Raw genomic sequence first — 15,491 nt, 5'->3', positions numbered from 1 at the left:
ACGCACTTAGCGAACATTCTTTCTATGTGCTTGTTTGGGAAACACTCTAAACACGCTCTGGTACATTATAACCCTTAAATTACATTGCAACTGGGAAACGAGGGCCAGATTTGTAGCTAACTAGATGTACTCAGTAGAGCAGGCTTTGGGATTGGCTGGCATTGGTTGTGGTCAGTGGAGCCAGGAGGGTAATTGATAGCAGATTGGGATGAGTGAGGAGCAGCAACATGCAGAAGTCTCTGCCTGCAAGGAGGAGGGGAATACAGGCCTGTAGAGGAGGGGATGGAGGGAGTGTGTAGGAGTGTGATCCAGATGGGTTGAATAGGGATTGTTTACTTCTCTGCTTCTCTCTCTCACCAATTCATCTTCCTCTCCTTCTCTTGTTTTCTCTTCCATTCTCTTGCTATTCTCTGTTCTGTCTCTTTTCCCTTGTTCTGTTCCTCTTGTCACCTCTCCTCTTCTCCTCTGCTCTCAAGGTTACTCTTTCCATTTGGGATGGGGGTTTGAAATGATTTCACTATTCGAAAAGTATAATTCATTTTCGTCTGATATCTGGATATTCAAAATAGATGTGTTTTTATAAACATAGCTAAGTTTTTAACCTGAGCACTGCTGCACGAGGGAGAGGCTGGTGACCTATTGCTGCAGCTGGCAGTGGTTATATAGGGTGGTGTGTGTAGCGAGCTGACGGAGGGAGAACCAAGACTAGCAAACTTTGCCACAACCAAGACTAGCTAACTTGTATCCACCACAATGTTATTTGTCATCTCATATAGCATTGCCTGTCTTAACTGGAGTACATTAGACAGGCTAGCTAGCTAAGCTAACCAACTATAGCTATTTAGGCTAAATGAGGCCACATGCTGTGCTTTCTCCCCAAACCCATTCAGATAGCCTACTCCTTCTCATTTTGCTAACTTTTAATTCCATAATTTTATTCCATCGGTGCATTGCATTAGTGAACTCTCACTTCACTTGCTACACATTGAGCGTCTTTGCCACGTTGATTGGCAAACATAAACAAATCAAATCAAAGAAAAGTTTTTTATCACGTGTGCGAATACAGTGAAATGCTTACTTACTGGCTCTAACCAATAGTGCAAAAAAGGTATTAGGTGAACAATAGGTAGGTAAAGAAATAAACCAACAGTAAAAGACAGGCTATATACAGTAGTGAGGCTATAAACGTAGGCTACATACACACACCGGTTAGTCAGGCTGATTGAGGTAGTATGTACATGTAGATATGGTTAAAGTGACTATGCGTATATGATGAACAGAGAGTAGCTGTAGCATAGAAGAGGGGTTGGTGGGTGGCGGGTGGCGGGACAAAATGCAGATAGCCCGGTTAGTCAATATGTGGGAGCACTGGGTGATCGGCCCAACTGAGGTAGTATGTACATGAATATATAGTTAAAGTGACTATGCATATATGATAAACAGAGAGTAGCAGCAGTGTAAAATGAGGGGTTGGGAGGGCACACAATGCAAATAGTCCAGGTAGCCATTTGATTACCTGTTCAGGAGTCTTATGGCTTGGGGGTAAAAACTGTTGAGAAGCCTTTTTGTCCTATACTTGGCACTCCGGTATCGCTTGCCATGTGGTAGTAGAGAGAACAGTCTATGACTGGGGTGGCTGGGGTCTTTGACAATTTTAAGGCCTTCCTCTCACACCGCCTGGTGTAGAGGTCCTGGATGGCAGGCAGCTTAGCCCCAGTGATGTATTGGGCCGTATGCACTACCCTCTGTAGTGCCTTGCGGTCAGATGCCGAGCAATTGCCGTACCAGGCAGTGATGCAACCAGTCAGGATGCTCTCGATGTTGCAGCTGTAGAACCTTTTGAGGATCTCAGGACCCATGCCAAATATTTTTTGTCTCCTGAGCCCTCTTCACGACTGTCTTGGTGTGTTTGGTCCATTCTAGGTTGTTGTTGATGTGGACACCACGAAACTTGAAGCTCTCACATACACTTGGTTAGCAGATGTTAATGCGAATGTAGCGAAATGCTTGTGCAGGCAGGTTGCCTTTGTGTTCTTGAGCACAAGGACTATGGTGGTCTGCTTGAAACATGTTGGTATTACAGACTCAATCAGGGACATGTTGAAAATGTCAGGGAAGACACCTGCCAGTTGGTCAGCACATGCCCGGAACACACGTCCTGGTAATCTGTCTGTCCCCGCAGCCTTGTGTATGTTGACCTGTTTAAAGGTTTTACTCACGTCGGCTATGAAGAGCGTGATCACACAGTCGTCCTGAACAGCTGATGCTCTCATGCATGCTTCAGTGTTGCTTGCCTCGAAGCGAGCATAGAAGTGATTTAGCTCGCCTGGTAGGCTCGTGTCACTGGGCAGCTCGCGGCTGTGCTTCCCTTTGTAGTCTGTAATAGTTTGCAAGCCCTGCCACATAAGACAAGTGTCAGAGCCGGAGTAGTATGATTCAATCTTAGCCCTGTATTGACGCTTTGCCTGTTTGATGGTTCGTCGCAGGGCAGAGCAGGATTTCTTGTAAGCTTCCGGGTTAGAGTCCCGCACCTTGAAAGCGGCAGCTCTACCCTTTAGCTCAGTGCGAATGTTGCCTGTAATCCATGGCTTCTGATTGGGGTATGTACGTACAGTCACTGTGGGGATGACGTCCTCGATGCGCTTATTGATAAAACTAGTGACTGATGTGATGTACTCCTCAATGCCATCGGAAGAATCCCGGAACATGTTCCACTCTGTGCTAGCAAAACAGTCCTGTAGTGCAGCATCTGCTTCATCTGACCACTTTTTTATAGACTGAGTCACTGGTGCTTCCTGCTTTAATCTTTGCTTGTAAGCAGGAATCAGGAGGATAGAGTTGTGGTCAGATTTACCAAATGGAGAGCGAGGGAGAGCTTTGTACACGTCTCTGTGTGTGGAGTACAGGTGATCTAAAAATGTTTCCCCCTCTGGTTGTTTCCCCCTCTGGTTGCACATTTAACATGTTGATGTTACCGACAAGCTACACGGCAGTTGGCTATCGGTCTTTTTATGGTTTGCATCGTGCACATCATAAAACTACATTGAAAAGTTTGCTTTATGAAATGAATCATTAGAAATGCCATGGTACATTTTTTTATTTTTTTATTTCACCTTAATTTAACCAGGTAGGCCAGTTGAGAACAAGTTCTCATTTACAACTGAGACCTGGCCAAGATAAAGCAAAGCAGTGAGACAACAACATCAACACAGAGTTACACATGGGAAAAACAAACGTACAGTCAATAACACAATATAAAAAATCTGTATACAGTGTGTGCAAATGTAATAAGATTAGGGAGATAAGACAATTAATAAGCCATAGTAGCGAAATAATTACAATTTAGCATTAACACTGGAATGATAGATGTGCAGATGATGAGGTGCAAGTAGAGAGAGCAAAAAAATAACAACATGGGGATGAGGTAGTTGGGTGGGCTATTTGCAGATGGGCTATGTACAGGTGCAATGATCGGTAAGCTGCTCTGACAGCTGATGCTTAAAGTTAATGAGGGAGATATAAGTCTCTAGCTTTCCGTTCCAGTCATTGGCAGCAGAGAACTGTAAGGAAAGGCGGCCAAAGGATGTGTTGGCTTTGGGGATGACCAGTGAAATATACCTGATGTATATCATTGTATGTAACAATGTAACATCAAATTTAATTTAGAAAATGCCTTTTCAGTGTTAAAATCAGGTTAAAATAGGCCTATAATAGGCTAGAATTTTTTTTCTCGCAAAGAATTATGTTCACACAAAAATGAATACTGTCCGTTCAGATATTCTAATATTGTAAGAACTGTACACATCCCTACTTTCTATACTTAGGACCAAGGAGTAGAGTTGAGCCCACACCAGTTTCTTCTTCTTCTTTTCTCTGCTTATCAGACCATGGTGTCAGTAACTTCACCCTCTGCATCTGGAGCCTAGTCTTTAAGCACATTGTTAGCCTGCTAGCCGCACCATTTGCAGCGCCAGTCAGATGTGGAATGGGCTGCACTAGGAATAGAAGAGAAGCCCTTACTATTAAAAGCCTGTTACGGTTTCCTGGCTGATAACTGTGGGGTTTTCTGCACATTTACAAGCTCAGCTTTGACAGGTGGAGAGGAATCAGGCCTTTTTCATTGACCATGGAACCGCCTTCTGTATCCTTGTGGAGAGCAGAGCAGAGGAACTGTCCCATTTGTCAAAAGAGGTCTCTGGGTTCTTACAGTGGGAGTTTATCTGCCTACACCATAGTGAGTGGGATGGCGAGGGCACAGGAAGTAGTGCTCTTAACCCACATCCTGTCATCCACACTTCCTCTCTGTCTAGGTGTCTGTCATCAAAAAACACAAGGACAAACAAAACAATACATGGCTTCTGAAATGGCAGAGTCTCTGGGGTTATGGCTGTTCATTATAATTACTCTATATCCTGTGAGGTTGGCTATTGGGGACCCAATGTGGTAATATTTCATTCACTCTTGCAGTTTTTTTGTGGGGTAGACACTAGACACCCTTATCTTATAAGGGACTACTTACAGCTTTATGCAGGTAGCCTAGTGGTTAGAGTGTTGGGCTAGTAACTGAATGGTTGCTGGATCAAATCCCTGAGCTGACAAGGTAAAAATCTGTTGTTCTGCCCCTGAGCAAGGCAGTTAACCCACTGTGCCGTGGATGTCGATTATGGCAGCCCCCTGTACCTCTCTGATTCAGAGGTTTTGGGTTAAATGTGGAAGACACATTTCAGTTGAATGCATTCAGTTGAACAACTGACTTGGTATATCCCTTATACAATAACAATACATGTGGTACTGGGTGTGAAAAATGCACGTCAATGTTATTTTTAGATTGGATTGAAACATTGTATTGTTTGTGCTATCCCCTTGAGTTCCTGTCTCATTCTGTGGCGAACCTAGTTCTGTTTCTGTCTGCTGTCCATCCTTTAACATTGGCTAACAATGGAGGGAGGGGGCAGGGGCGACAGGACTGAGCAGAGGTGCGCCATGCTAGGGGGTGTCCCGCTGGGCCTGGGATGGGACATGAGCAGTGGAGAGTGTGTGTGTGTGTGTGTGTGTGTGTGTGTGTGTGTGTGTCCTCTGTGTTCCCTTGGGTTGCCTAATAGGGATGTTTACTACATCCAGCTAGGAAATGCAGGGATGGTTGGAGAGAGGTAGATGGCAAGGGAGAGAGAGAGAGGGGGGGCGGGAGGGAGAGGGAGCAAGGGAAAGGGTAACGGGATAAAAGAGTGAGAGGGGAAGGACAGGGAGAGAGAAGTCCAGAGGCCTGTTGCACTTACGGTCGACCTGCTTGGCTGCTAGCCAGACCTCTGCTATGGAATCGGCTTGGGAAAGAGGCTGGGGCCCTGGACAGGACAGGCCGTAGAGAGGGGGAGGAGGGGAGAGAGGCTGGGGCCCTGGACAGGACAGGCCGTAGAGAGGGGGAGGAGGGGAGAGAGGCTGGGGCCCTGGACAAGACAGGCCATAGAGAGGGGGAGGAGGGGAGAGAGGCTGGGGCCCTGGACAGGACAGGCCGTAGAGAGGGGGAGGAGGGGAGAGAGGCTGGGGCCCTGGACAGGACAGGCCGTAGAGAGGGGGAGGAGGGGAGAGAGGCTGGGGCCCTGGACAGGACAGGCCGTAGAGAGGGGGAGGAGGGGAGAGAGGCTGGGGCCCTGGACAGGACAGGCCGTAGAGAGGGGGAGGAGGGGAGAGAGCGAGACTGACTGAAATTCCATTGTTTATTTGCCCACCCCCTCTTCCTTCACTCTCTCATACAGCCTTCACCTTCACCAGCCTCTTTCCCCACTCTCTTCCCTCTCTCCCCCCTCTCATGATTCTCTGTCAGACTGAAGCAGGTCAAGTCAGCATGTGATCCGGTGAAATCCCCAGCACATCATTTGAACTGGCACATCGTGTCATATCTTTTCTGTGATCCTGCAGGGCTGACAGCAAATTGGCTGAGCATTACCTCTGGCATACTCTTGTTCAAGGAGTAGTTCCTTCAGAGTAAAAAGAAAGACAGGATTAGAAATCCCTCCATCCCTCCCACATACACCCCATCATATTGCTTTCCTACAGCGAAGGAAAGGGATGGGAAGAAAGAAAGAAAATAATGTTTGCAAAGTTCACTGTTCCACAGAGAGATTGCTAAATGTGAAGTGGTGAGTTAAATTGATTGCAGACGAGGCTTTAGCATGTGTTTAAAAAAAACACATTGTGTGAGGATGGATACGGCCCTACACAGAGAGAGAGAGAGAGAGAGAGAGAGAGAGCGAAAAAAAACTGCAAATCTCTTCTGCAGTTTTGAGCAGCTCTCTCCGTCTGGCTCTGCTGCTCTGCTACTGTAGTCCGTCTCCTTGGGGCAGCAATTAGAGTTCAACCACTATAGTGAATCATCATCCAAGGACAGTCCCTCTTTGGTGTAGCGGCCCTTCTGGCTAGCTGGGATATCTGGGGCCTTGTCCTTTTTAGGTATGTGGAAATTACTGAGCGCTCCCCTATTCTGGAGGCTCCCTGAGAAGAGAGGTGATGTCATGGTGTTAGTTCCTACGGGACAGGACGGTCAGTAGGATGAAATCTTTATGTGAAGCAGCTGTGAGGAGCGCCAGGCAGGCCTCCAGAGCTCTAAGACACTGGCCATGCAGATAAAACTGACAACACTACTCACAATAGCGAGACCTATCACTGGCAATATTACTGACAACTCCACTGACCACTTCAAGACTTCACACTGACAACAGAACTGACAACAGCGAGACTCAATACTGTCAACAGAACTTACAACAGCAAGACTCAACACTGACAACGGAACTGAAAACAGCAAGACTCAACACTGACAACAGAACTGACAACAGCAAGACTCAGCACTGACAACAGCAGAACTCAGCACTGACAACAGAACAGACAACAGCAAGACTCATCACTGACAACAGCAGCACTCAGCACTGACAACAGCAGAACTCAGCACTGACAACAGCAGAACTCAGCACTGACAACAGCAGAACTCAGCACTGACAACAGCAAGACTCAGCACTGACAACAGCAGAACTCAGCACTGACAATAGCAGAACTCAGCACTGACAACAGCAAGACTCAGCACTGACAACAGCAGAACTCAGCACTGACAACAGAACAGACAACAGCAAGACTCCACTCTGACAACAGAACAGACAACAGCAAGACTCAGCACTGACAACAACATAACTAACAACAGCAAGACTCAACACTGACAACAGAACAGACAACAGCAAGACTCAACACTGACAACAGAACTAACAACAGCAAGACTCAACACTGACAACAGAACTAACAACAGCAAGACTCAACACTGACAACAGAACTAACAACAGCAAGACTCAACACTGACAACAGAACTAAAAACAGCAAGACTCAACACTGACAACAGAACTAAAAACAGCAAGACTCAACACTGACAACAGAACTAACAACAGCAAGACTCAACACTGGACCTTTTATTTATGTATTTTTATTTAACTAGGCAAGTCAGTTAAGAACAAATTCTTATTTACAATGACAGCCTAGGAACAGTGGGTTAACTGCCTTGTTCAGGGGCAAAACGACAGATTTTTACCTTGTCAGCTCGGGGATTCAATCTAGCAACCTTTAGGCTAGTGGCCCAACGCTCTAACCACTAGGCTACCTGCCGCCCATCAGCACTGACACTGAACATCCCTTCAGGGACCTTCTAGATCATTTCACTGACATCACCAGAGCTCATCACATCAAGTCATAAATGCTGATTCCACACCAATAAACACACCAGTCATACTGGCACTGACAAAATCACTGACAAGCCCATGGCAAACGCACTCAGATTCCTATCAGCGGATGGATGGTCACTGCATCTGGAGGCAGCTCCAGTGACATAAACAACACAGGAGTGAGCCTAATAGGAAACTGCAGGGGGTTGGAGTAACGTAAGGGATGTAAGACAAGGAAGATTGTGTGTGAATGTTAATATTGGGACGTAAGGTCACAGATAACGTGTATTTAGTATGTATGTACAGTGCCAGTCAAAGGTTTGGAAACACCTACTCATTCAAGAGTTTTTCTTCATTTGTACTATTTTCTACATTGTAAAATAATATCGAAGACATAAAAACTATGACATAACACATGTTATAACCAAAAAAGTGTTAAACAAATCAAAATATATTTTATATTTGAGATTCTTCAAAGTAGCCACCCTTTGCCTTGATAACATCTTTGCACACTCTTTGTATTCTCTCAACCAGCTTCATGATTTAGTCACCTGGAATTCATTTAATTTCCTTGTTAAATTTTTTTGGGGGGAATTTCTTTCCTTAATGCATTTGAGCCAATCAGTTGTGCAAGGTAGGGGTGGTAAACAGAAGAGAGCCCTATTTGGTAAAAGACCAAGTCCATATTATGGCAAGAACAGCTCAAATTTGGGGCTCCCGAGTTGCACAGTGGTCTAAGACACTGCATCTCAGTGCAAAGGCATCATTGCAGTACCTGGTTTGAATCTAGGCTGCATCACATCTGGCTGTGATTGGGAGTCCCATAGGGTGGTGCACAATTGGCCCAGCATCGTCCGGGTTTGGTAAAGTAGGGGGTAGGATGTCATTGTAAATAAGAATTTGTTCTTAACTGAATTGTCTGGTTAAATAAAAAGAAAAGTTGTTATGCAACTGATGGGTCCTGATACCCTGCTGCTGACCCTATCTCTCCCCTCTATTGCTCCAATGAATTTAGTTACCACGGTAACAGCCCGGGCACCAATGCAACGTCCTGGCAACACAGATTTACAACATTATTAGGTATGGATTCACTGCCTGTCACATTCAGAGTGAAGGGGAGTTTCATATGGAGCTGCCTGCTAATGCCAGGTTTGATGACTCATTCAGAAACCTGGAGCCTGTAATGGTCAACATGAGTTACACTCAACATTCAACTCAACAATAAAGTGTTCCTCAGGGTCCATGGAACAGGTTCAACTGTAGGGAATACTGTGCTTTAGTGAGCCAAACAGAACTCATAGAACAGCACTTTGTGTTCTCACCCTGGGGCTCCAAACAATGAATGAGAGCTGAAACCCTCAACTTTTTCACAGTGTAACGTTATACTCATAATATTCTTCACAATATCTACTTTCCTTCCCTCTTTCCTCTCTCTCTCCCTCCATTTACTCTCTCCTCCCCCCTGTTCGCCTCCTCTGTGATGCTCACCCCCCTCTTGCTGACCCAGAAAACAAATTAAATGTAAAACTACACATTTTTCTGAGGCTACATACATTCTTCTTATGTCCCCTCCCCCCACCCCCGTCCACTGGATTTCTATTCTGAATTTTTTCCTGTTTGGTTTCAGTAGAGAAAAAAGAGGCAGAGAGAGAAGAGAGGGAAGGGGGAAAAAATGTTGATGTTTCCCCTCAAACATGTAACCAGCGCTTAGCTCACAGCTGAAAATAATTTGGGCCTGCAGGCTGGCAGGCGAGGGGCTGAAACAAACCTCCTCCTCTCTCTCTGGGGGCTAGCCCAGTACTGCTCCAACAGATACCAGAGAGTGGGAGAAAGGGAGGAGAGAGGGAGGGAGGAGTAGAGAGAGAAAGAGAAACTGAAAGAGAGACAGAGAGATAAACCTCTTAACCGTAAGCAAGTACATTTTATCAGCCAAAAGCATAATTTCTCCACAGTGTCAAGTTATAATTACACACTTAAGTGAAAAAAACAACAACCCGTGAGCTGTGCAGTTTCAAAGCGCTGGACAGACCCACTGGGCCAATTACACAGTTGACTCAGCCAAGGAATAGTTCAGCTAGTCAACAACGTAATTCAGCCAAATTGTGGCATATTTTCTTCCTTGACTTGTTCAGCTGTTCTGGGGACAGCAATGTGTGGAATTTGACCCGACTGGGGAGGCAATCGCTGCATACTGAAGGTTGGGGATGGATGGCAGCAGGGTTAGCTGATGCATATTTATTGGGGGTTGAAGGAGCGTTTGTTGGAGTGGGCAGTGCTCAGGAAATGTTTAACGGCCCATGGATGCCTTGAAGCCCTCTAGCACATCTGGTCACACACACACGCGCAATCCCCTATCTGTTGGACGCTGTTTTTCCAGCTACGTGTGTGTGTGTGTGTGTGTCCATCCAGCTGTCTGTCTGTCCGTCTACCCGCCTGTCTGTCTGTCAGCGTTTACTCACACCAGACAGGAAGACAAAGTGCTAACAGGCGTATGCCCAGGCTCGTCCCCTGCCATGTTAACACCTGGGTCAAATCAGGGGCCGAGACCTGGGGCCAAATTCAAGCCAGGTCGCTTTATCAGTGTTTATGGGCCTAGTTGTTGAGTGCTCTGCTTTGGCCAGGTCCCAAATAGCACCCTATTCATAATTCCCTATGTAATGCACTACTGTTGATCAGGACCCATAGGACTCTGGTCAAAACTAGTGCACTATATAGGGAATATGCTGCCGTTTAGGACACATCCCCAGTCTGCATTGGGACTGGGAGCATAGTAACTGTGAGATGAGGGACTTAGAGCTTGTGTGGTTACGGCCCAACAAGACCTGGCTTCATGCTTTGACTAATGGACCAAGTAATAATTTCAAACTGGCTCAGCATGTCTTTCACACTAACCTTGGCACTGTTTTTTGGATGGAGGGTTAACAAGCTAAAACAATACGGGTCAGAACCTCTGTTAAAAACATTTCAGGTCCTTGCTTGAGAGATTTTGGAGAGGTAGTCAGTGAAGAGGATAGATTGTGTGATACAGTAGGTTATCAAGTCAACAACGTTCCTCTCAAGTTGAACTGAATTACCCTTCTTCTGGGTTGGAATGTTGCTGACAATTTCTTAATTGGCCTTAACTGCATTACAGTACATGGGGGAATTTCCAGTATTTTCCAAATGTTTCCTTCTGTGTGCCAGATGGACTCAGAGTCGTCTCTTTCGTTTACTCCTGCAGGTTCAACATCATTTAAATCTTTATTTTCAAGTGCATCCTCCAATTACTAATCAAGTAGGAATCTAGGAACTGCAGTTTGGGGAGATGCCTCAGAACCCGTGAGGTCTGTTCCTCTGCAGTCTGGGATTAGGGGAGTTTCATGGCTCTCAGAAATAAGCTAGAGGCTTAAAACCAGTATACACCCCATTATTCTGTATGACTCTTAGTATTTACTTATGTCTCAAAGGAGGCGTGACAACAACGTGATTTGGAGGTATATCTATGCAAGACTAGTCTCTGGGTGACAGGCCAATTCTTTGACTGACTTGACTTAAACTATTTTAAGGTACTCATGGGGAGCATACAGGTCATCCACAACACTCTGTTATTTAACAGATCAATAGCAATAAAATAAAATACAATTTTATTGGTCGTGTATACATATTTTGCTGATTGTAATCGCAGGTGCAGAGAAATGCTTATGCATCTACCTCAAACAGTGCAGTATACCTAACAATACAAAACAATAAGCCAAATACCAAAAATTAAGAAATATCAGAATGAACAATGTCAGAGTCTAGAAATATGAATACAAGTGCTTTCAGAAAGTATTCATACCCCCTGACTTATTCCACATTTTGTTGTGTTACAGCCTGAATTCAAACTGAAAACATGTTTTTAGACATTTTGACAAATTTATTGAAAATGAAATACAGAAATACAGAAAGATCTCATTTACATACAGTGCCTTGCGAAAGTATTCGGACCCCTTGAACTTTGCGACCTTTTGCCACATTTCAGGCTTCAAACATAAAGATATAAACCTTATTTTTTTGTGAAGAATCAACAACAAGTGGGACACAATCATGAAGTGGAACGACATTTATTGGATATTTCAAACTTTTTTAAACAAATCAAAAACTGAAAAATTGGGTGTGCAAAATTACTACCTGGCTGTAGGCTATACTCCTGTTTTAAAGAGAAGCAATGTGCTTAATATTAGGAAAGTTGAGAAATAAATATAGTAGGCTTAGCCTATAGAAACCTGATGGGATCTTCCTATTTAAAAAAAACAGTTTTCTCATGCACATATAAATGTTAGCCTATAGAAAGGTTGCGCAACATGAGCTCATGGGCTCTCATGAAGTGTTTGATTACAATTCCTCTTACATTTTCATTGATGTCAGGGTGATGATAGGGACAATAGAGTGCTGAGTACCAGGCAGTTAGTTTGGTAGGCTACTAATGACCACCAGCAGCATCAGAATTAGCCTACTGATTAGAAAACAGTATATACTGTAAATATGAAGTGGGTAAAACAGCATGTAAACATTATTAAAGTGACCAGTGTTCAATGACTCTATGTACAGTGCATTTGGGAAGTGTTCTGACTTTTTCCACATGTTGTTGCATTACACCTTTATTCTAAAATATATATATTTTTTATCCCTCATCAATTTACACACAATTCTCCATAATGACAAAGCAATAAAAAAAAAAATGAAATATGACATTTACATAAGTATTCAGACCCTTTATTCGGTACTTTGTTGAAGCACTTTTGGTAGCGATTACAGCTTAGAGTCTTCCTGGGTATAACACTACAAGCTTGGCACACCTGTATTTGGGGAGTTTCTCTCATTCTTCTCTGCAGATCCTCTCAAGCTCTGTCAGGTTGGATGAGGAGTGTCACTGCACAGCTATTATCAGGTCTCTCCAGAGATGTTCGATCGGGTTCAAGTCCGGGCTCTAGCTCGGCCACTCAAGGACATTCAGAGACTTGTCCCAAAGCCGTGCCTGCGTTGTCTTGGCTGGGTGCTTGTCTCGCCCCAGTCTGAGGTCCTGAGTGCTCTGGAGCAGGTTTTCATTAAGGATCTCTCTGTACTTTGCGCCGTTCATCTTTCCCTCGATCCTGACTAGTCACCCAGTCCCTGCCGTTGAAAAACATCCCCACAGTATAACTTCTTCCTGTGAAATTGCAGAGCGCCAAATTCTAAATACAGAAATACTCATAATAAACATTCATAAAATATACAAGTGTTCTACATCAGTTTAAAGATGAACTTCTTGTTAATCCAGCCGCTGTGTCAGTTTTCAAAAAGGCTTTACGGCGAAAGCATACCATGTGATTATCTGAGGACAGCGCCCCACTTACAAAAGCATACAAACATTTTCTAGCCAAGTAGAAGAGTCACAAAAGTCAGAAATAGCAATAAAATTAATCCCCTACCTTTGATGATCTTCATATGGTTGCACTAACAAGACTCCCTGTTACACAATACATGTTTGTTTTGTTCGATAAAGTCCCTCTTTATGTCCCAAAAACTCTGTTATGTTGGCGCGTTTTGTTCAGTAATCCACTGGCTCCAGGGCGGTCAAAACATGCAGACGAATACATCCTAATAGTACCGGTAAAGTTCATCGAAACATGTCAAACGATGTTTAGAATTAATCCTCAGGTTGTCTATTGTCTAAATAATCAATAATAGCATTTTCAATAGAAAGGAAAAACAACGAACGGCGCGCTCACAGTCACGCGCCCAATCCAGCTCTGCATACTTCCCCTGTCCACTGGCCAAAAGGTATTTTACTCGTTGCTTTTCAAAATACAAGTCTGAAAGCATGTCTAAAGACTGTTGACATCTAGTGGAAACCATATGAACTGCAATCTGGGCCCTAACCCATAACATAGTCAATAGGCATTCAATGGAAAACAACTCACATAAAAAAAATCCCACCTCCTGGATGGATTTTCCTCTGGTTTTTGCCTGCCATATCAGTTTTGTTATACTCACACACATTATTTTAACAGTTTTAGAAACTTTTCTATCCAATACTACCATGCATATGCATATCCTAGCTTCTGGGCCTGAGTAACAGGCAGTTTACTTTGGGCATGTTTGTCATCAAAACTTCTAAATACTGCCCCCTACCCAAGAGAAGATAATGCTGCCACCACCATGCTTCTTGTTTCTCATGTTCTGAGAGTCTTTTAGGTGTCTTTTGTCAAACTCCAAGTGGGCTGTCATGTGCCTTTTACTGAGGAGTGGCTTCCGTCTGGCCACTCTACCTTAAAGGCCTGATTGGTGGACTGCTGCAGAGATGGTTGTTCTTCTGGAAGATTCTCCCATCTCCACAGAGGAACTCTGGAGCTTTGTCAGAGTGACCATTGGGTTCTTGGTCACCTCCCTAACCAAAGCCCATCTACCACGATTGCTCAGTTTGGCCGGGCGGCCAACTCTAGTGTGATGGAGGCCACTATGTTCTTGGGGACCTTCAATGCTGCAGAAATGGTTTGGTACCATTCCCTAGATCTGTGCCTCAACACAATCCTGTCTCGGAGCTCTACGGACAATTCCTTTGACCTCACGGCTTGGTTTTTGCTCTGACATGTGCTGTCAACTATAGACAGTTGGGTGCCTTTCAAAGTCATGTCCAGTCAAAAGAACTTACCACAGGTGCACTCCAATCAAGTTCTAGAAACATGTCAAGGATGATCAATGGAAACAGGATGCACCTGAGCTCATAGCAAAGTGTCTGACTAATAAGATATTTATGTTTTTATTTTTAATAAATGTGCAAAAATCCTATTTTCACTTTGTCATTATGGGGTATTGTGTTTAGATTGATATTTAAAAAAAAGTTTAATCAATTTTAGAATAAGGCTGTAACATAACAAAATGTGGAAAAAGTCAAGGGGTCTGAATAATTTCCGAGAGTACCGGGTGGTAGCCAGCTAGAACAGTGTCTAAGGATCAGGACAGGGTACTGGCTGGATGCCGGCTAGTGGTGACTGTTTAATGGTCTGATGGCCTGGATATAGAAGCTGCTTCTCAGTCTCTTGGTCCCAGCTTTGATGCACCTGTACTGTCTCCACCTTCTAGATGGTAGCAGGGTGAACAGGACCTGGCTCGGGTGGCTGAGGTCCTTGATGATCTTTTTTGCCTTCCTGTGACACAGGGTGCTGATGATGTCCTGGAGGGCAGGCAGTGTGCCCCCGGTGATGTGTTGGGCTGACCGCACCACACTCTAGAGAGACCTGCGGTTGCAATTGCCGTACCAGGCGGTGATACAGCCCGACAGGATGCTCTCAATGGTGCATCTGTAGAAGATTGTGAGGTCTTGGGGACCAAGCCGCTGTTGCGCCTTCTTCACCACACTGTCGTACACGCCAAGGAACTTGAAGCTTTTCACCCTCTCCACTGCGGCCCCGTTGATGTGGAAGGGGGCGTTCTCTCTCTGCTGTCCCCTGTAGTCAACGATCAGCTCCTTCATTTTGTTGACGTTGAAGGAGAGATTTTTTTGTGTGTGTGTCGACAGCAAAGTTGCTGATTGAGTTTGAGACTTGCGTGGCCACGCATGGGTGAACAGGGAGTACAGGAGGGTGCTGAGTGTTGAGGATCAGCATGGCAGAGGTGTTGTTGCCTACCTTCACCACCTGGGGTCGGCCCATCAGGAAGTCCAGGACCCAGTTGCACAGGGCGGGGTTCAGACCTAGGGTCCTGAGCTTAGTGATGATCTTGGAGGACACTATGGTGTTGAAGGCTGAGCTATAGTCGATGAACAGCATTCTTACATAAGTATTCATATTGTCC

The 15,491-nt window shown here is 44.7% G+C and overlaps 1 protein-coding gene across 1 annotated transcript in view; it reads left to right on the top strand.

Moving 5' to 3' along the window:
• Positions 1–15,491, top strand: part of LOC110521406 (DENN domain-containing protein 2A) — a 53,670-nt gene that overhangs the window by 12,677 nt on the left and 25,502 nt on the right. The window lies entirely within an intron of this gene.

The sequence above is a fragment of the Oncorhynchus mykiss genome, chromosome 4 (assembly GCF_057628025.1).
Source record: "Oncorhynchus mykiss isolate SJ-2025 chromosome 4, ASM5762802v1, whole genome shotgun sequence".
Taxonomy (NCBI): Eukaryota; Metazoa; Chordata; class Actinopteri; order Salmoniformes; family Salmonidae; genus Oncorhynchus; species Oncorhynchus mykiss.
The sequence above is the reverse complement of the archived record's forward strand: the minus strand, read 5'-3'. Positions and strand labels throughout refer to the sequence as shown.